The sequence below is a fragment of the Balaenoptera physalus genome, assembly GCF_965194825.1.
Source record: "Balaenoptera physalus genome assembly, chromosome: 2".
NCBI classification, from domain to species: Eukaryota; Metazoa; Chordata; class Mammalia; order Artiodactyla; family Balaenopteridae; genus Balaenoptera; species Balaenoptera physalus.
This window is the reverse complement of record NC_138883.1, coordinates 153,585,638-153,606,192: the sequence shown is the minus strand read 5'-3', so window position 1 is coordinate 153,606,192 and position 20,555 is coordinate 153,585,638. Positions and strand designations below refer to the sequence as shown.

The window sequence follows — 20,555 nt, the reverse complement described above, 5'->3', positions numbered from 1 at the left end:
GGAGAGAGGGAGAAAGAGAGGGAGAGGGAGAGAGGGGAGACAGAGAGAGAGCGAGAGGGAGAGAGAGGGAGGGAGGGAGGGAGAGAGAGGGAGAGAGGGAGAGAGAGAGAGGGAGGAAAGGGGGTGGGGAGGCAACCTTACATGGACACACCAACAACAGCCTCATGCACTGCTCTGTTACTTATTTTCTCATAATCATAATCATATACTTGTATTACTATTACTATTATCCCAGGGGTATATTTTGTAAATTACTTGGTGATAATATGTTATCATACTTCCTCTAACACAACACAGGACACATACAGATCACTTAATAAGCAGGTGTTAAATATGTTCATACTAGCAATTAAAAGTGTGTGTGTGTGTGCCATTGTCAAATGAAAATAAATCCAGACTTAAGTGTGGAGAGACTTTATTAGAAAAGACTATTGCAATAGGGAAAACACATCAACCTCAGGGTCTGCAAGCATCACAAAATCCAACAGGGATTGGATTTCTGTTCTAGGAAGGGGAGCAGGGTTACAGGACTTTGGGGGGGCAGGGGCCCATGGTGGTGGGGACCAGCAGACAGCGTGATTGGGGTCATTTCATGGGAAACCTTTCTGTCTGTGGTCAGCAGGTTCTGGCTTCTCAGGATGAGCAGTCAAGGGGAAGTTTTCTACCCCTTAGAACCTGGTCGAACTAGCGCGCTAGGCAAAAATGCAAGGCCCTGTTGGGAGGAGAGAAGCCGGGCTAGGGTTTGGTCAAGGCAAATGGGTAAGTTATGGGTTATTGTGAACACTTGGTCAACATGCAGCTCTACGTTCTAATAAATCCATGGACACGAGACACTGAGCACTCATCGTACTGTAGACACCACAGAAACAAATACTACATCTTAAAATACAATAGCAAAGCAACTGATGAACAGATAGCATATATTTACATATATCAACTCATCATTCAGCCACAATTTTATTATAAAAAGCTTAATTACTTCATATGGACAATTTTCAGTATGTTATTTTCATAAATTCTTATAATTGTTTGTGATAATCTAGTTTATATACGTATGTATAAAATACCTATGGTCAATTTTAGCATATAATTATAGTTGATATTTTTTGATGCATCGGTGAATTTTTCAGTGTTAAACTGTTAAGTAAGTTTTTTAAAGAAGGAATCTGTCTGTATAGAGGGTTATTTGAATCAGTTTCATAACTCTCCCTACAATAGAATCAGTCACCATAGAAATACATGTTACAGAAAAAACTGTTATCTGTGTGACAGGTCAACCCTCTGTCTCCTGCCATGGGAGGCAGCTGACGTTTGGAAGAACAGACTTTTCCTTTAACATTATCCAATGTTTTAAACAATAGTTTCAGCCTGAAAAAATTAGAGATATACTATGTAAAATATGTTCTTTTACAGATATTTGTATATTTACCTCAAGAAAAACACCTCAAGCCTTAGATGACAATTATTCTTAAAAACCATGCAAATGAAATGTGCTCAGCAAACACTGGCCCATCTAGCTTAACAAATATGAACTATGTTCTCTTCACTCCATGGATAGAATACAGTTCATGGCAGTGTTTTCTTAAACTGCTTTCATGTTACCAAAATGTTAAAAGTGACGTTAATAAGATATTTATAATATTTTTTATTGTTAAAATTTATTTCACAGGAAAAGAAGTACATGGTCAAATATGGTTTAGTTTTTAAGCTGGAGTACCTTTTGGTGCCTCACTTATTCTAATACATATTAAGAAGTTCTAGTTTGGGGATAGATTATACAATCATTTTGAAAACTATTCAACAATGCAGAATACAGCAAGTGTGAAAGCTTTGTCATCTTTTATAATGAGCCTGGATTATTACATTTAAAACTAGAAAAAAAATAAGCATATTATTAAAAGTAATTTTAGACTATGTCAAAACATCTTATTAGTAGATGAGGAAACTAAAGTTTGAGTTTCAAAAATAATCAGTATATATTTCTTACCAATAGTGTCCAGATCAAAGTTAAGAGGCTATGTTTGAGGAACAGGGAATTTTTTTTTTCTCTTTTTTTAAAAATTTAATTTAATTTAATTTTAACATCTTTATTGGAGTATAATTGCTTTACAGTGGTGTGTTAGTTTCTGCTTTATAACAAAGTGAATCAGTTATACATATACATATATCCCCATATCTCCTCCCTCTTGCGTCTCCCTCCCTCGCACCCTCCCTATCCCACCCCTCTAGGTGGTCACAAAGCACCGAGCTGATCTCCCTGTGCTATGCGGCTGCTTCCCACTAGCTATCTATTTTACATTTGGTAGTGTATATATGTCCATGCCACTCTCTCACTTTGTCCCAGCTTACCCTTCCCCCTCCCCGTGTCCTCAAGTCCATTCTCTAGTAGGTCTGCGTCCTTATTCCCATCTTGCCCCTAGGTTCTTCATGACCATTTTTTTTTTTTTTTTAGAGAGGAACGAGGAATTTTTAAGGAATAGAGAAATTTTACTCAAGTGTCAGAACCTACATGCCTCCATGATCTTAAAAGAAAAGATTTCTGGCCATATTTTCTAGGCAAAAAAGAACTTCTCTGTTCTTTGCATGTCACATTGTCCCATGCTTTCTTCTGGTTGTCACTCTCATTGCAACTGCCATGCTGGTCCCCAAAGGAAAGGTTAATTTGAAAAAGAATTCAGATGCCTGAGTGTGTTGTTTGTTCCCAGCTCCCTCTATCATATCACTTTCATTTTAATAAGAGAATACAGTGTTTTTGTTGAGAACCCAGAAGCCTGCAGTGTGCTTTGGCAGTGCCAGGATAAACTTGAGGAAGCCCTCTAGATAATTCCAAAACTCTTTGTAATATAGTACTGAGTGGGACTTTCTTGCTCCTCCAGAACTGATGGCTGGGACCCAAAGCTGGGGGACCAAGGGGCATTAAGAATCCCATATTTAATATAAAGAGAGTTCTCCATAAATGAGGCCACAAACCTCTCTTGAGAAGGAACTAGCCTTTCTATTCTCAACCATCACCTCAAGTTCCCGCTTTCAGAACCCATTTATAAACGAAGAATAGAGAAGGGAGAGGGAATCCTTGTCGTACGTCTTTTGCCAAAAGAATTAGGGGGAAGGGAGTACCTCTTTTGCATCCCCAAAGCAAGGGAGAGGGGCTTCTAGATTCTTCCAGAGAAAATGTGGGCAGCTCATCCTCTTCCTGGAGAACCAATAGCCAGCAGCCTGGCCCACCTGCCTCTGTACGTGAGAAAAGGAGGTGGCAGAGCTGGGCTGGGAGGCAGAGCAGCAGCTGTGCACCCACTGTGACCCCGGCAGGGACTGCTGGGCTTGCTGACTGCCCGGGGCACCCCCAGAACCAGGCTTATCTCACCTCGCTGGCATCGCACCAAGAGGCCCTGAGGTGTTCGTGTCTGCAGCCCCTGAGCAGCTGTGAGCTCTGCCAGAGGACATGCCAGAGGCAGCCTCCGGGAACTATGCAATGGGGCTGGTCACGGGGCCCGGCAGCAGATTCACACAAGGCCCTGCGGCCCATAAGTGTTGGGGCAGGGACAGCAAGCACCACAGCCAGCAGCGAAGTCAAGAGACACTTGCCCTTCCTTGTCTGAACAAACCCCTTCCCAGTCTCAACACGAGTGCTGGGCAGAGGAATGGTAAAGAGAGTGCCATATATCCATGCGGCGGAATACTAGTCAACCTTTACAGTGAAGGGAATTCTGTACCATGGGACAACGTGGATGAATCCACATGAGGACATTGTGTTCAGCTGGACGCGGAAGGACGACACCTGTAAAAGGTATCTAAAATAGTCACATTCCAAATCCCAGACCGGAATAGTGGTACACAGGGGCTGGGGAGGGGGAATGGAGCGTTATTAGTCAACAGGTGTAAAGTTTCAGTTAAGCAAGATGAAAAGACTGCAGAGACCTGCTGGACAGCATGGTCCCAGGGTCTGCAATACCGGAGTATACACTTAAAACTTCCTAGGAGGCTGGATCTCGTGATGTGTTCTTACTACAGTTAAAAATGTTATAAAAAAGGAATTGGGGTTGCGGGGCACATGTCTCATGACCCCTGTTATGGGCTGAATAGTTAGTGACACCCTAAAATTCATGTTGAAATCCTAACCCCCAGGACCTCAAAATGTCACTGTGTTTGGAGATAGGGTATACCCTTTTGGGTATTTACTTGTTTGTTTGTTTGTTTTTCCTATGACACCCGTGCACATGATATTAAAAATGTATACATTTGTATATCTTTTCTCGTGTCATCAGTTTATTTTGTAGACCCAGTAGTGGAACCTAGGAGGATAGAGGGAAAGTCGTCCCCTACAAGTCTTCACAGAGATAATCAAATTAAAGTGAGGCCATTTGGGCGGACCCTAATCCAATATGGTGGTGAACTAATCCAAAGAGGAAATTTAGACACAAAGATATACACAGAGGGAGGACCATGTGAGGACCCAGGGAGAAGATAGCCATGTACAAGCTGAGGAGAGCGGCCTCAGAAGAAACCAGTCCTGCTGAAACCCTAACGTCTGCCTTCTGGCTCGCAGATCTGAGACAATAAATGCCTGCCGTTGAGCCCCTGCCCCTACCAGTATGTGGTGCTCTTTTTTGAAAGTCCTGGCAGACCAGCACATCCTTCTTCCCCTGCACTGCCTGGTGTCAAGGTGGTTGGAAGAATGCCAAGCAGAGCATAAGCCCCTCTGCCTAAAGCCCTGGAGCTCACATCTCCCCTCTGTTAGGGGAAAGGTGGGGAGGATGACAACGGAGTGAGATCAAAATCACATATGAGATGGGAACTGGCAAGTGAATCCCATTAAAAATGACCAGAAAACTGTTAAAAGATGTTGAAAAAAGATATAGCAAATATAGCCGAAAACCATGGAAAAATAAATAGTTTTCACTGGAAAAACCATGTTAATACCCTCCATGATTTGAGACTGAAAAATAAGCCATAATAAGTAGTTATCTTAATACATCAAGCAAATGACAAAATAATGAAAGAGTGCAATTATTTGAGAGCTGTGGCATGTCCTTTAAGGCTGTCGCTATCCACAGACCTTGTCCTAATCCTGGGAGGGCTCAGGGCCATCAGGAGAATCCCCTGGCATTTCTTAGTCTGAGGCTTTCAGGGCATAGTAAGATTTGATTTGTTTAGTTTTTGTTTTGTTCTGTTTAATATATGCAGGATGCAGGCAGGCTCACCCTAGTTTGTTCTCAGGCTCCTATTATGGTGGTCATGACTCAGATGTTCTGGAGGGTGTGTGTGGCAGCCTGGGTTGGGTGGGGTGCTGATGTCTGTGCCAGACAGCCCTCACCTCCTTTCTTCTTTCTTCCTTGGTTTTCCTCATGCCTGCTATTAGCCTTCTGGATGTCTTCCTCCTAAGAGGCCTCCCTCCCTGCTCTGTTTCTCCTTGATTAGTCTTAAAGGATATTATAAATGCAGTTCAGAGCTATTTTCCCTTCTGTCTTTACATAGTGAGTTGACTCTTTAATAATCTGTTGGTTTTTGTTTTTTGTTGTTGTGTATTTTATCCTCTCTACATAATTAGTCAACAGCTTTTGTTCATTCCATTACTAGGTTTTGGAACTCAACTGATTTCTTGTCAAATTTGTCAGTGGTTCTTGGTAGAAGAAAGTCTCTATTCTCTACCTTGTGTATGTTGACACATCCCTCAAAGTGTACAATCATATCTGCTAGGGACATGATAAGATACTGTTAATAATCTAGACAGCAGATGCTGACACTTCACCATCTACCCTCCAAAAGAGCTGGCACATTTATTTTCCTGAAACGTTGGTGAAATGGTGATCACGGATATAGGATGTAGCCAGTGGCTGGCGGGGTAATTTGTATCCTTTCAGAGGGAAACTGTGTATCTCCTTCTGTTTGTGTTCCTGAGCAGGGTTCTCTGACCTAACTTTTTAATAGAATTTCTGCCAAGCTCAACTTGTTGGGAAGAGTGATTTACTATTCTAAGCATAAATGTTAGCAAATTGTGGGGTGAAGCTACACTTTCATGACAGATGCCAAGAACATGTTTATAACATGAAGTCTCTCTGCTTGTCTCCACCCATCAAGGCCTCCAGGGAAAGCTACACTTTGTATCTGGAACCAATTTAACATTAAACATGGCCCGGAACTCTTACCTCTTAGTTTAGTCAGTTACTTTCTTGTTTCTAATAACATAAATCCATTATTATCCAAATTTAACAGCAGAATGAATTCTCAAGTGGTTATCTGAGGACTCTTAACTCCTAGAAATATAATTCTGTTCTAGTCAAATTTTAGGTCAAACAAAGTTCACTGTGTTAACAATGAAAAGAAACAAAGCAGGGAGGGGACCTCTATAATGGAATTGGGCTCAAGGACTTTTTTAATGAGTTCCTGTTCATGGTTATAATGTACTGGGGAAATATATAAGGTCCAGGACAACTAATGAATTTGTTGACGTTACAAAAGGAAAAATTCTTTTGTGAACACATATACTTGTAAAGAAACAGATATTCTAAGCTTTTTACTTGCTGGGGTTTTTGGGGTTTTTTTTCCATAGAAAAGAATTTTAGGATACAAAAGGGAGAAAACAGAAAATTTACATTATTCTCTTTCTTTTTAAGAACTTCCTAAGACATACAGGCAGATCAACACTCATTCTTCTCCCTCCCCCTTTTGAGTTTTTATCTGGTTCTTTATTTTCCCACCACACAAGTTTCCTCTGTGCCACAGAATAAAATATACTTAACCATGGTCTTCCTGCTAACAGTTTGGAATTTAGCTCTTCCCCTTCTGAACATAAATGTGGATTCTTAAGAATGATAACTGATCTGGAGGGGGAATTTATTGATAGTAAACAAAAGGGAACCTCGCAATATGGGTTATCACCTTTGTACGTAGATGTCTAATAATTTGCTTCCCAGAGAGCAACTGCTCTTGTTATTCAGTTATAAGTCTTCTGTGACTTGAATATGAAATCACAATGACACAGCAGCAAGCAGTTCTGGAAGTCTGCTAATGGTTTCCAGGTGGCATCTTAACAGACACATCTAGGGTGAGAAACTCATCTCTCTGGGCGTAGAGTTTTTCCCACTTAAATCTTGTTTGGAATTTCTATATTCACAGCAAGAAGGTGTCGCTCTCCATTTCTGTTTACTTCGTACCCTAATATCAAAAGCCAAGAAAAACTAAGAGACAGCATTCTCACAGTTATTTATTTTAAAAAGCGTACTGTTCCCTAAAAGTGTCACCCTACCCCCTGCTTATTGTTTTGATGCTATTCTTTTTAAAGCCTTGGAAAAACCACCCAATTTGAGGCTCCTGCTGGAACTCAAATCTTTTGTCTGCCCCCTGCCACCACTCCATCCTTCAGGCTGGCTGAGGGTGATGTCATCAGACGCAGGGAACCCTGTTGCAGTAAGACTCTCTGAAGCATCCTTTGTTGGACACCCAGGCCCACGATTCACAAACTAAGGGAGATGTGATGCCAGTGTCATCCTGTGGCTGGACCCACATCCCCAGCTGAGCACGACTCCACAGACACGCCTCCGTGGGAGCCGAGCAGGAGCTGCACGCATAAGACCCGTCTACCGGTTCCTGCCTGGTCTATCCCACAAGTGATACAGGAACCACTATTATCACAGACAAATTTTTCCTCCCTGGGCCACCCACCCCTGCGCACTTGCCACACGCTGGCTGCGGGTCTGGAACTTTATCATGCCCTAGGGACAGTCTGTGTGGTACTGAGGTGTCCAAGCTCCTCCCCATGGCTGCCCTGGAGACCCTCACTCAGGTCGCCCTCCTTCGGTTGCTTGAATATTTTGTTATGAAAGAGGTTGTCTGTGCCTTACAAATTCTCCTTATGTTAAGAAAGATACTTCTCTGAGACTTGCCGTTTAGCAGGACTTGCAGGAAAGAGAGGAACCTGCAGATTTGAGTGTGATAACTGCAAATGGAAATGTTTTTATTTCCAATGAACACAAAAAGTAATGACAGATCAAGTAATGACAGATCTCGAGAGAGACAGGTGTTAATATCCCTTAGTGAGGTACAGAGAGGCTACATGGCCTGCAGAGATTCAAGTTTCCCCCAGCTAGCTATCCCACTGCCAAAACACCCCAGTGATAAGACGACTAACAAAATCTTCAGACGTAAAAAGGATTTTTATTGTTTCTCATTATGATTGTTTTCATTTTTATTCTTTCAACTGGAAAATTATTCCCATTGAAAATTTTCAATCATTACTCATAAAAAGATGTTTAGCAAGGACCATCCAGTACTTGGAAGTTGTGAAAATCTACTTGTGCTCTCAAAACATCTGCAGTCCCCAGTGGAGTTTTGGCTCTGTCTACTACACTTGCCTTCCAGCAAAAACACAGCAGAAGGGCGATTTCCCATCGGCACTGTCGTGCAAACTGCAATCTTGGGAAGAAATGAGTAAACACATTACTGAGCAGCAGCATGAAAGAAGACACGCAGTTGCCTGGTTGTTTTAGTAAAGACATAGGGAATTAGTTGACTGTGTTCATGTAGATTTGGGTTTATACACCCGCTACACACACACACACACACACACTCTACACACTACACAAGCTATGTAGCCCAAAACTACACTGGCTCTAACCCTTGGATCAGTAGATATAAACTAACCAAACAAAAGTACACTTTAAACTTCATAATAATCATGGTCAATGCATGCATATACAATAAACTTCCCATTAATTTGTTGGAACTAGTGGAACTAAAGGGAAGTTAATATTTATTGAGCTTGTTTTGTATCAGGCACAAAATTTATCTCTTAGTCTTTTAGTCAACACACGCGCACAAATATCTTTAAGAATAAAACTACTATCTCTGTTTTTATGGAGGAGCAATGTCAGATTCAAAGAAGTGAATAACGTATCAGGGTCATGTAGATTCATATAAATATATATTTTTATTATAAGGCATAGCCCAATATCGTAAACATTGATGAGATGGACAGATCAGCAGACTGAATTCACATGTTTTATATGGCATAGGACTGACCACATTCTGCTTTGGTACAGTGACCATCCAAGTTTCCATTCTTTATAATTTATCCATCAGTACATTAGGTAGAAAAAGTCAATTTAATAAAACCATATTTCATGTTCAATGTCATATTTAAAATACTACATTTGCTAAATGTTTTACTATAACTACATATTAATTTTATAATTTAAAAATATTTTACAATATTTAAAAACTTGAGTAATGGGTATTAATTTATGTCTGTTAATTTTACATCTATTACATAATAAGGTGTTTCTGCAGTTAACTCATTTTATAACCTTCTACTTGGAAAATCCTAACTTTACCATATGATGAAGGTGAAGCTGTTATCTTATCATCCTTGTGGAAGAATAACAAAAGAGTATTAAAAATGACCAATTGTAGGTTGAGATCATATGTGTCTGGTTACCCTTTCAATAATCTATTCTGACAAATGATTGCTGTTGATTTCATCAGTTGGTTTTGTATGCTATGACCAAAGTCAATTAAGGCTTCAGAACTTCGACAAACAATAAAATTGTTGGTAAAACAGCATTGAAAGAGAGAACTGTCAATATTATAGACTTTACATATACTAACAGATTAAATTACTAAAAAGGAGAGTGCTTAAAGGACATCTGAAGTATGTATTGTGGTAAAACTGGGAATCCATAATAAAGGAAGGGAAATCTGTGAGAGGCAACAGTGCCTACATGGCCAGGGTCCTGTCTGGGCTCGCCGAGGATCTGGGACCCGTAATGGTATAAAGCACGTCATCTTAACCTTTTCTGTCACTTCTTTTTCTCATCTTCCTTCTCCTGGACCATCATCTTGCAACCTGGTTCTTCTTCTCAGTAAAATGACCCAGGGATCTAAACATCTTGCAGTGTAACAGGAGAAGATACATTTACTGAGGACCATGTTTCTGGCAAGCATTTCTATATATCATCCTATTTAGCAACAAAACAGATTTGTGATACTGTAATAATCTCCCCACTTTACACACGAAACAGTGAAGGATCACTGACTTATAAAGATCTTCCAAATGATGAAATGTTTCTTAGTACAATTTCAAAAATATCCCGTTTGTTAATTATGAACACTGATTTCATCAGAAAAGTCTTTGCGTGTTGGGAAACTCTCAAGTTCATGGTACCATATACACATTTTCCAATATTTTAATTTTCACGTGAAAGCTCTAATTTTGTCACTGGCCACAAATACCATCGATTGTCCTTCTTGAAGTGACAGGCTCATTTCTTTCACTCTCGAGACCACGTCTATCAAACACCCAAGTCAAGCAGCCGTGCTTTGGTCTGTTTGTTCTGACGTGGCCTGGGAAAGCGGCTGCTTGAGCTTGTAGCTGGGTGGGACAGCTTTTTCTAGACACACAGCTGCTCTGTGTGTCCCTCTCATTTTTAATTCCAAAATAATGAAAATACGTGCTCAAGAATGAAGATTAATAAAATTAACATTTTGTCCTGCTTCCTCAGGGAGCTTCTTAAATGTACCTGGCTTGTCTTCTTTTCTCTGAGTGCATGCCAGTGGAGAATACGGTGACCACCAACAGAGCCTGGTGCCACTGTCTTGATTTTATTCACCATTGCTTTTGAATTTTAGTGAAAAGCTATGAAAACACTGTGGCAGGTATTCGGTGTCTGGTTTTTTAATGAATAAATGAATGAATGAATATAAAATACTTGAGTTGCTATCAGGCATCAAGGAAAAAGTCTATTTATAAATGGCAAAAATACACAAAGTGAAATACTTTGTGTATTTGGAAGTTGTTATATCTAGTCCATTCTACCTTCTTTCAACCATATTCAGGAAATATCTGGAATCAAAAGTACCAGATTTAGTGCTTTTTATTTGCATTATATGTGTTCCCTTACCTCCCCCCTGCCACTCTACGCTTGCCCATGTGGGTTGCAGTATTTGTCCTACTTATTCCATGACTCGTTTTGAGCATTGAGTGAATTCAGAGCCATGAAGGAATTCTTGCAACATCATTCGGGACCCACTTATTGAATGCAAAATATTGTGTGATCGTGAACAATGGTGAAAATAAAGAATAAAGTTCAAATTTTGGGGCTGGAGAAAAGGACTTATAAAAGATAAGGCACTTGAAATGTGGTTAAGAAATGAAACTAGCAAAGTCAAGGAGACATGATTGTAGAGCATGGTGAGCAGCTCTACCTACCGTGGGATGTAGCTTTTATGGGTGATTACACACGTAGGTGCTGTCAGTCAAGGGAAGGCGGACTGAAGCAACCTAGGCATATTTTCTGGCATTCGATGTGGCAAATCATGAAGAAATGATAATACGATCTTGATGCTTCCTCGGGTTGTACTGTGGATGATGGATTAGGCACATTTGACAGAGACAATTAAAGAAAATAGAGTCCATATCTAAGAGGGTGAAGGCATGAGTAAATGGGAAAAAAGGAATTTTAACTTAGGCAGAAAATTATGATTGTGGACCACTGAAAAAAAGAAATACTACTGTAATATCCTTTCTAACTGATATAATAACTAGGACCTTCAGGGTATTGGACTTACGGGGCTGCTCTATACACATCTGGACACAGATCTGATGGTTTCTTTTTCGGTTGGGAAGTAGAATATGCAGAAGTAACAGTTAATGGTCACAGGGAGCAGATTCTCCCAGGAGACAAGTGGTCTGGAAATTCTGTATCTTCCTCAGCAAATACCTCAGTTTATTCACTAGCAAGTGAAAGTGCATTCCATTCCTGTTCTAAACTCCTGCAAATAACAGCAACAGTCATTTCAAGATGTAAGGCTTCATACTGCGGGATCTTAATTCAGGCTTGTTGTCAGCCTGATGTGTTCTCTCCCTGGATTGAGAGCTCTCTTGATTAGCATAGCACTTCACAGCGTGTCTTCAGATTCAGATCACTGTCAGCTTCAGAATAATTGTAGCAGCTATTTTTAAAATGCTGTAATTAAAAATAGTCTTGCGATAGGACTGCTGATTGTCCCAATGCTTTTCCCTTTTAGACATTCATCAGTATTGCTGTTTAGATTACATATATAGTGCATTCATGGTTGTGATATTTAAAGCATCTAATGTGTATTAATTGGCATGGATCAGGCACTGGGCTGAAGACTTTAAAGCTAATGTCATAAAATGTTGCTATCCACATAAACCCTAGGAGGTTGCAGATGAGAAAAATGGATACGTAGAAGTTAGACAACTTACCAAGTAAGTAACTTACCATAGTAAGTGGTGGGGCTGGAACTACACTCAGTCTTGATTCCAGCAACCATGTGTGCTGTTCTTGAGAGGGTATTTCAGCTGTTTGTAACAGGCACGTGTGCAAAATGCAGATGAAGAGTAGTTACATCTCAAGAACATGGCACACATCTTTTGATATTATTTTACATAAAGTTAAGTAACTACACTTACATTTATTCAGTGAATTAGATCAGTATTGTTCATAATAAAAAGAGAATATTTAGACAGTTATTGAGGACCTACTATGTACCAGGCACTGTGGGAAGTGACTGTTCCGTTTTTCATCTCACTTAACACATGTGCAGTAGAAATATTGTCAGTGTTTTGTAAATAAGAAAGTCTATGATCAGCTGCTCATAGCACAGCCAGGATTTGAACTCAGATGGTGTGACACCAAGTCTCTGTCATGAAATGATATTAGTAGAAGACATTTTAGGAACTAATTTCATTCTAGTGAAATTGCGAGATGAGTGCATTTCACACCTCATTTTGTTTAAACACACCCTTCCCTAATTGATGGCCTCCAAATAGCCCATTGATCCAGGTGTTCTGCTGTTCCTGTGGCCAAAACGTTGGGACATGATCCCAGTTCGTCAATTAGACACTCCATAACTATAATTCGATTCATGACCAGCGTGACAAGAAGAGTGAAACTTGCTGAAGCCCGGAGGGTGGTGTGGGGACGACGACAGATTGTTCCAGCCCCATGGCCCACCAGCGTCCCCTGCTCCCTGTCACTTCCAGCCTGTCCACCAATTCTTAGGTCTTCCCTACATCCTTCCAACAAAATGTCTTGTTGAAATTAACCAGAACAGCAGGCAGAATTCTAAAGACACCCCACCCGCTGATTCCTGACTGCTGGTCATTTAGTCAAACACTGTTCAGGGCCTTCTGTGGGGGATTTTGCAGGTATAGAAAAGCCCCAAGTCAGTTACCTAAAGATACGGAGAGTGTGAATGCGGGCATGGCCTAATGACAAGAGCCTTTCAAGAGCAGAGAGTTTCATCTGGCTGGTAGCAGAAGTGGAGACAAGATTTAAATCACAGAAGGACTCACTGGCACAAAAACAGACACATAGATCAACGGACAGAATAGAGAGCCCAGAAGTAAACCTGCGCACATATGGTCAATTAATCTATGACAAAGCAGGCAAGAATATGCAGTGGAGAAAAGACAGTCTCTTCAATAAGTGGTACTGAGAAAACTGGACAGCTACATGTAAAAGAAGGAGATTAAAACATTTCCTCACAGCGTATACAAAAATAAACTCAAAATGAATTAAAGACCTGAAACCATAAAATTCCTAGAAGAGAACATAGGCAGAACACTCTTTGACATAAATCACAGCAATATTTTTTTTATTTGTCTCCAAGGGCAAAAGAAATAGAAGCAAAAATAAACAAATGGGACCTAATTAAACCTAAAAGCTTTTGCACAGCAAAGGAACCATTGACAAAATGAAAAGACAGCCTACAGAACGGGAGAAAACATTTGCAAATGATGTGATGGTCAAGGAGTTGATATCCAAAATATACAAATAGCTCATACAACTCAATATCAAGAAAACAAACAACCCAATCAAAAAATGGGCAGAAGACCTAAACAGATGTTTTTCCAAAGAAGACATACATACAGATGGCTAACAGGCACATGAAAAGGTGCTCAACATCATGCTAATTATTAGATAAATGCAAATCAAAACCACAATAAGATATCACCTCACACCTGTAGGAATGGCTATCATCAAAAAGCCTACAAATAACAAATGTTGGTGAGGATGTGGAGAAAAGGAAACACTTGTGCACTGTTGGTGAGAATGTAAATTGGTGCAGCCACGATGGAAAACAGTATCGAGAGTCCTCAAAAAACTAAAAATAGAACTACCATGTGACCCAGCACTTCCACTCCTGGATATATTTCCTGAAAAAACAAAAACACTAGTTTGAAAAGATATATTCACCCCAATATTCATACTATTTACAAGAGCCAAGACATGGAAGCAACCCAAGTGTCCAAGTTGCTTAAGAAGTTGCAGTATATATACACACACACACACACACAATGGAATCTTACTCAGCTATGAAAAATATTGAAATTCTACCATTTACAGCAATGTGGATGGACCTAGAGAATATTATTATGCTTAGTGAAATAAGTCAGACAGAGAAAGAGAAATACTGTATGATATCACTTATATGTAGAATCTAAAAAATAATACAAATGAATGTATATAGCAAAACAAAAATAGACTCACAGATATAGAAAACAAACTAGTGGTTACCAGTGAGGTGGGGAGGGGAAAGATAGGGGTATGGAATTAGCAGATACAAACCATTGCATATAAAATAAATAAGCTACAAGATATATTGTACAGCACAGGGAATTATAGGCATTATTTTTAATAACTTTCAATGGAATATAATCTGTAAAATATCAAATCACTATGCTGTACACCTGAAACTAACATAATATTATAAATCAACTATACTTCAATAAAAAAAAAAAGAGCTGACTGGATCCCCTTCCTTTTCTACAGCAAATCTCCCAAAGGACAGATTCTACTGCTCCTCCTTTGTCAGTGCACTGAGACCTCATTTCTAGAACCATCTTCATCATCTGTAAAATACACACCATGTAGGGTCGGCTGCACACTTTCAGAATTGAAGTACTCATTTCCTAAAGCATAAACAGTTTATCAATGAGGAAGCCAACTGGGAAGGTCTGAAGTCTTTTTAAGGCCAGGACACGTGGGACATAGTAGGGATTCTTTTATGGATTTCTGAGCATTTCAACAGTGTGCTGCAAATGACCCATGCTCTTTGGGGGAAAAAGGGAAAGAGAGATTAACAGCTAAGTTTAATGCCCATTATATGTCTGAAGTAAGCACTCCTCACAATAACCCTCTGAAGTAGAAAAATAATTTCATCCAATTGACAGTTGAGGAAAATTAAACAAGTCAATACTAAGGGTCTCACTGGGCACCTGATGATGGGTAGTACCTCACAGTTGTGAACTAGGCTTCAAAATGCACATCTTGATTTTGCTTAAGATACACTTTGCATTTTATTCACCAGAACATAAAAAAGTTATTGTTAAGTATTACACATCAACAAGTGAAGTACTATGAGGTTTTCAGGAGGAAAGCAAAGAATGAGAAATAGGAATCTCTTCCCATTGGTTAAAATGATAAGTTGTGGCACTATTCATAGAACTTGGTCTCTGTTGCTTTTCTTGTGGGACACCTTCCTCTTCTCTGAGAGGAATGGAATGGTTGAGGAACTGGACAAAATGCTCTCTTACAAAGGCTTCAGCTACAGCTCTAAATTTCCAAGAAAGTAATCAGTAAAAATGAGGTGGTAACATTGACAAAGGCTTCACCAGGCCCCCTCACAGTGTCATTCATTCTTTTGATGCTATTTCTTATACCATACATCAGTTCTGCTGTTAGCAGTGCCCTGAATTCCAAGTAGATTAGAGAAGTACATTATGTACAGTTTTGCTTTATATACTCAATACATTATTTATACTTCTATTTTCAGAACATAAATTATTTGCATTTTGCTACACTCTTTCATCTACACTAAAAATACTTACAGACTCAAGTGTCCTCTCAGGAAGCAAGGAGCCTTCTTCAGGGTATAAGGAACATTAAGAACCACTTTACTCCTTTCTGGACATCTGCACAGAAATGTTCTTTTACCTTACATTGATTAAAAAACATGCACTGTCTCTTTCAATACCCACATCTTCAAAACAAAGGATTTCTTTAAATCTTGGTGCAGTCCTGTGCTGTCTGCAACTCAGCCTAAAGACCACACTGAGAAGAATGGTTTCCAGGGAATCAGAGGAGAATAGGATTAAATTTTAATTATTTGTGTCTTCATTACTTGCATACTTATTCACTCAACAGGTGGTCGTAAATACTAAAATCCAGGGACAGAGTCACGAAAAAGCAGATCTAATACTGGTCCTTATGGAATTTATATCCTATCAGTGAAGACAAGTTTCTTGACAGCTAAATACACATCTACTTGCTTATGATTGCTGTTAAGTTTTCTAGGAAGATAATGTGTCCCCCATGAATGTATATCAGGAAGGATGGGGCTAGAATGTTGTTGACAGTGAGTCAAAAATGGGACAGTTGATCTGAAATCTGAAATAAGAGGAAATATTTACTGGGAGAAGGTAAAACATGGAAGAATGGGAGGGCTGTGCTCCAGATTGGAGAAATCACTTGTACAAGGCTGTAAAGGCTAGAAATACACAGTGTTCAAAGGAAAGAAAAGAATTATTTTTGGAGGTCTGCTATGGAATGAATATATGTGTCCTTCCAAAATGCATTTGTTGACTCCTAACCTCCAATGTGATGGTATTAGGAGGTGGGGCCTTTGGGAAGTGATGAGATCTTGAGGATGGAGCCCCCATGATGGAATCAGTGCCCTTATAAAAGGGACCCCGAGAGCTCCCTCACTCCTTACTCCATGTGAGGACACAGGGAGAAGTCTGTTTATAGCCAGGAAGCGGGTCCTCACCAGACATTGAATCTGCCAGTGCCTTGATCTTGGACTCAGAAACAGAGAGGAAACAGCTGGCAGGTAAGGCAGGCCTAGAATACCCAGTTCTGGGTTTTTTGTCTTTGTCTAGCAAGAAAGGAATACTTACTGAGTTATCTCTAGAGAGGGGCGTGGTTTGATATTTGCTTTTTAATGCTCACTGTGGTTGTAAATGGGGAATGGGTTAATGGGGGGCCTGCGTGAACGCAGGGATGTATGTTAGGAGGTGATTGAGGTGGTGCAGGTGAGAGAGGTGGCTCAAATGATGGTGGACAGATTTGGACATTACTGATGAGATAAAACTGACAAGACTTGGTGAACAAATGTACAGGGGTGAGAATACAGGACTTATCAGGGGTGGCTCCCACATATTTGGATTGTTGAACTGAGTTGAGTGAGTGTTGGTGCCAATCACCAGAGCAGGACTGGCCGTGAGGAGAGGTGGAGGGAAGAGCTAGTGAGCTTTGGACAAGATGAGTCTGATGTGGTTATGAAAATGTATCAGGCAAAATGAGTCCACAACAGTGGAATTAGAGTAGTTGATACTGTTTGAATGTCAACCAAATAAGAAGATACTTCATAGATCTATGAACTCGTATCAGTGAAACATCCTTTGCCCATGTTGTCAATAAATGGTAAAAAGTAAGCCTGGGGATAAGCCCAATAACTTTCTTAATGTTCTTTTCATTTTTCATTCAATGAATCTGGATGCTCAAATTAGTTGTTTTTTAACAACACTCCTAATGTAAATTATTCCTTTTAAATAAAAGAGGATAAAAAGTCGATTTCATAAATTGTCCTTTGAGGGATTAGAATCCTGTTACAGATTGAATTATGTCCCCCAAAATGATATGTTGAAGTCCTAGCTCCCTATCCCTGTGAATGTGACCTTATTTGGAAATAGAGGTCACAGATGTGATCAAGTTAAGATGAGGTCATTAGGGTGGGCCCTAAAGCAATATGACCTGTGCCCTTATAAAAAGGGAGATGCCACAGAAGACAGTGACACAGGGGGGAGCTTCCTGTGATGACAGAAGCCAGGACTGATGACACTGCTGGAGGTTAGGACGAGGCATGGAGGGCGTCTACCCAGCGTCCCAGAGGAAGCACAACTCTAGCAACACCTTGATTTTGGATTTCTTTTGACAGAATAAACTTCTGTTGGGTTAAGTCACCCAATTTGTGGTAATTTATTACACCAGCTGTAGGAAACAAATACAAACTCTGTCAGTGTTACAAGGGATTTTAGCTTCAGAGTCTTTACTTCAGCAAACTCAGAAAGGCATCATGAAAGCAAAGAAAAAAACAAAGCATAGCTCAGTAAAGTCTCCGAAAAGAAATAATGAAAAACAGAAGACTACACAGCTCCATTCCTGAGACTCTGTAATCAAGCCAGGCTGAAGACCTGCCATCTGTGAATTTTCCCATATCCTCCCTGTTCAAGTCAGGGAAATCCTCAGAAAAAGAAGGTATTTTAAAAATGCGAAAGTCTTAATTGGCATCCTTTGGAAGCAGCATCTGAAGGCTTCAGAACACAGAGTGACTGAATGAAGACTGAGCCATCTATTTAACTCCAGTGATTGCCCTGCTAAAGAAAAGTATCGCTGGTAGGGGAGTTGTATCAATTCAGTGAAATAGTCAAATATCTTTGAGAGAGTCATTGCCATTTTAACAAGATTGTAATTTTCACTTAAGAAGTAGAATAGACACATTTTTATTTTAAAGAATAGGTGCAAGTTGATCTTTGGAAGAATATCTTGTTTATCCTTAAAATGTTCACACAACTATTAACTCAACATAATGAGCTATTTAATAGCCAACTGTTTCTCTTGGACTAAAGGTTAGTATATGAATGAAAGAAAGATCATGAGAATTCTGTCTCTGTCTCAAAAGGCACCAGACTGTGTTTCCTGTTAGGTGTTAAATCGTTCCATTTAAAATAAACTAAATATAGCTATTACTAAAGACAAAAATGGCACCGGGAACATTTATTATCAAAATCATTCCCTAAACCAAATCACAGTTGCTGCTATTGTTGTGCTTTAGATTCCTGACTACCTGTGTGAAACTAAGCCCAGCTCTTCCAGCAAAAAGCTCTTTCTAGGAGGGATGTGCTGTCTCTTTAACACTTCTCCATTCTACTATCTTCATTTATTATTTATTAAGTGTAAAATTTAGCAGGGTGACCTGAGCCAAAACGTGCAATTCATTTGCATGAAAGTAGGCTCCTTTATAACTTCGTTCCTTCTTAGAAAATTATAGGAAGCAAAAAAAAAAAAAAAAAAAAAAAAGGAAAAAAAGAAAATCCCTTAGAAACGAAGTTGCTGACACATCACATTTATTAGAGCTGTGAAGCCTTCAAAGGAGATGACTTACAATTTTTCATCCTCAACAATGGTTTCTGCCAGAATGCTGCTAGACTTGGGAAGGATGATTAACTGAGCAGACGGTCACATTTAATGGCAGTGTGCTACTAATTCATTCCAAAATAAGTTCAGATTTGCCAGCAAGAGGAAAGAACTCAACAAAAAGACATTTTTCAAGACGTCTTTTTTCTAACTAAAATCATCCATTTTCAATATAAGTCCAAAAGCTCATACGAAGACTAAATAGGTCCTCAAAGGTCTCTAAGTACAAAGGCTGACATATTGTAATAAAGACATAAGTGTTTTGCCGAGAGCCTACAATACTTTCAAATATAGGACTGCATCCTCATCCAAATTGATACAACAGGTGAGCTAAAGCAAGTAAAAAATCATTAAAATGTGTAATTACTCCTCATTTTAATAGATGGTTCATACTTTGTAGTTTAAAAGGAGAAACGGGGAAATAATTAAAACTGCAACAACTGTGTTAACATGCAACCGTTGAAATACTCTTGGTACTGGACAGCTGATAGTCTGTTCTAAAACACAGACTGTGATAATAGGACAGATTGTTCTAATGGTAATGCTGAAGTGGCTCTATTGACCTCAGGAAAAAGCATTTAATCACAGTGTTTGGCAAATGAGACTGCTGTAAGGTCAGTTCTAGAAGAAGCAAGTCAGCAACAAGGTTGTTGGGGAAACGTCCTGATATGTGAATACACCCTATTTCCAAACCACGTGGTCTTACAGCTTAGAACAGTCAAGATGTCAAGCTGGCAAGAACAAATATTTGCTTTTGCTGTACAGTAGAAACAACACAACATTGTAAAGCACCTATATTCCAATAAAAATTAATTTAAAAAAAGGCATAGTGGGGAAAAAAACCTCATAGATGGAGGCAATATCATCAAAATGATAGGCTTTAATTAGATGTGGGCAATTAAGAGTGCTAGAGTAAAGTTAATTTTAAATTAGATTAATGGTTCCAGTTTTGGCAAAGACTGAATAACAGGGACCAGATTTACCCTCCTTTATGAAACGTCTAAAAAACTGAACAGAATATAGGCACACCAGGCATCAGGAAATGAAGGAAAGGGACCCCTGAAAGAGGGAAATGAATAAGGTGAGCCCTATGATTGCCCTCGTTTTCTCCACGGGTGAGTGTCCAGGCCAAGTAAGTGCAAGGGAGGAGGATCCAGGCAGAGCGCGGTGATTTCCCTGGGGTGAGACACAGCTGAGACTCCAGGGAGGCTGATGGGAGTCTGTGGGGCAGAGTAATGGAGTGGAAAGAGGGATCAACAGAGAGGTCAGGGGACCTGCAGGGGCCCCGCTGGAGCCTCCAGTTGAGCACCAATGAGCTGATGCCTGTGAGAAAAC

The 20,555-nt window shown here is 39.8% G+C and overlaps 1 long non-coding RNA gene across 1 annotated transcript in view; it reads left to right on the top strand.

Annotated features, from left to right (window-relative positions):
- The window catches only part of LOC309655273, a 204,756-nt gene that overhangs the window by 47,354 nt on the left and 136,847 nt on the right, over positions 1-20,555 (top strand). The window lies entirely within an intron of this gene.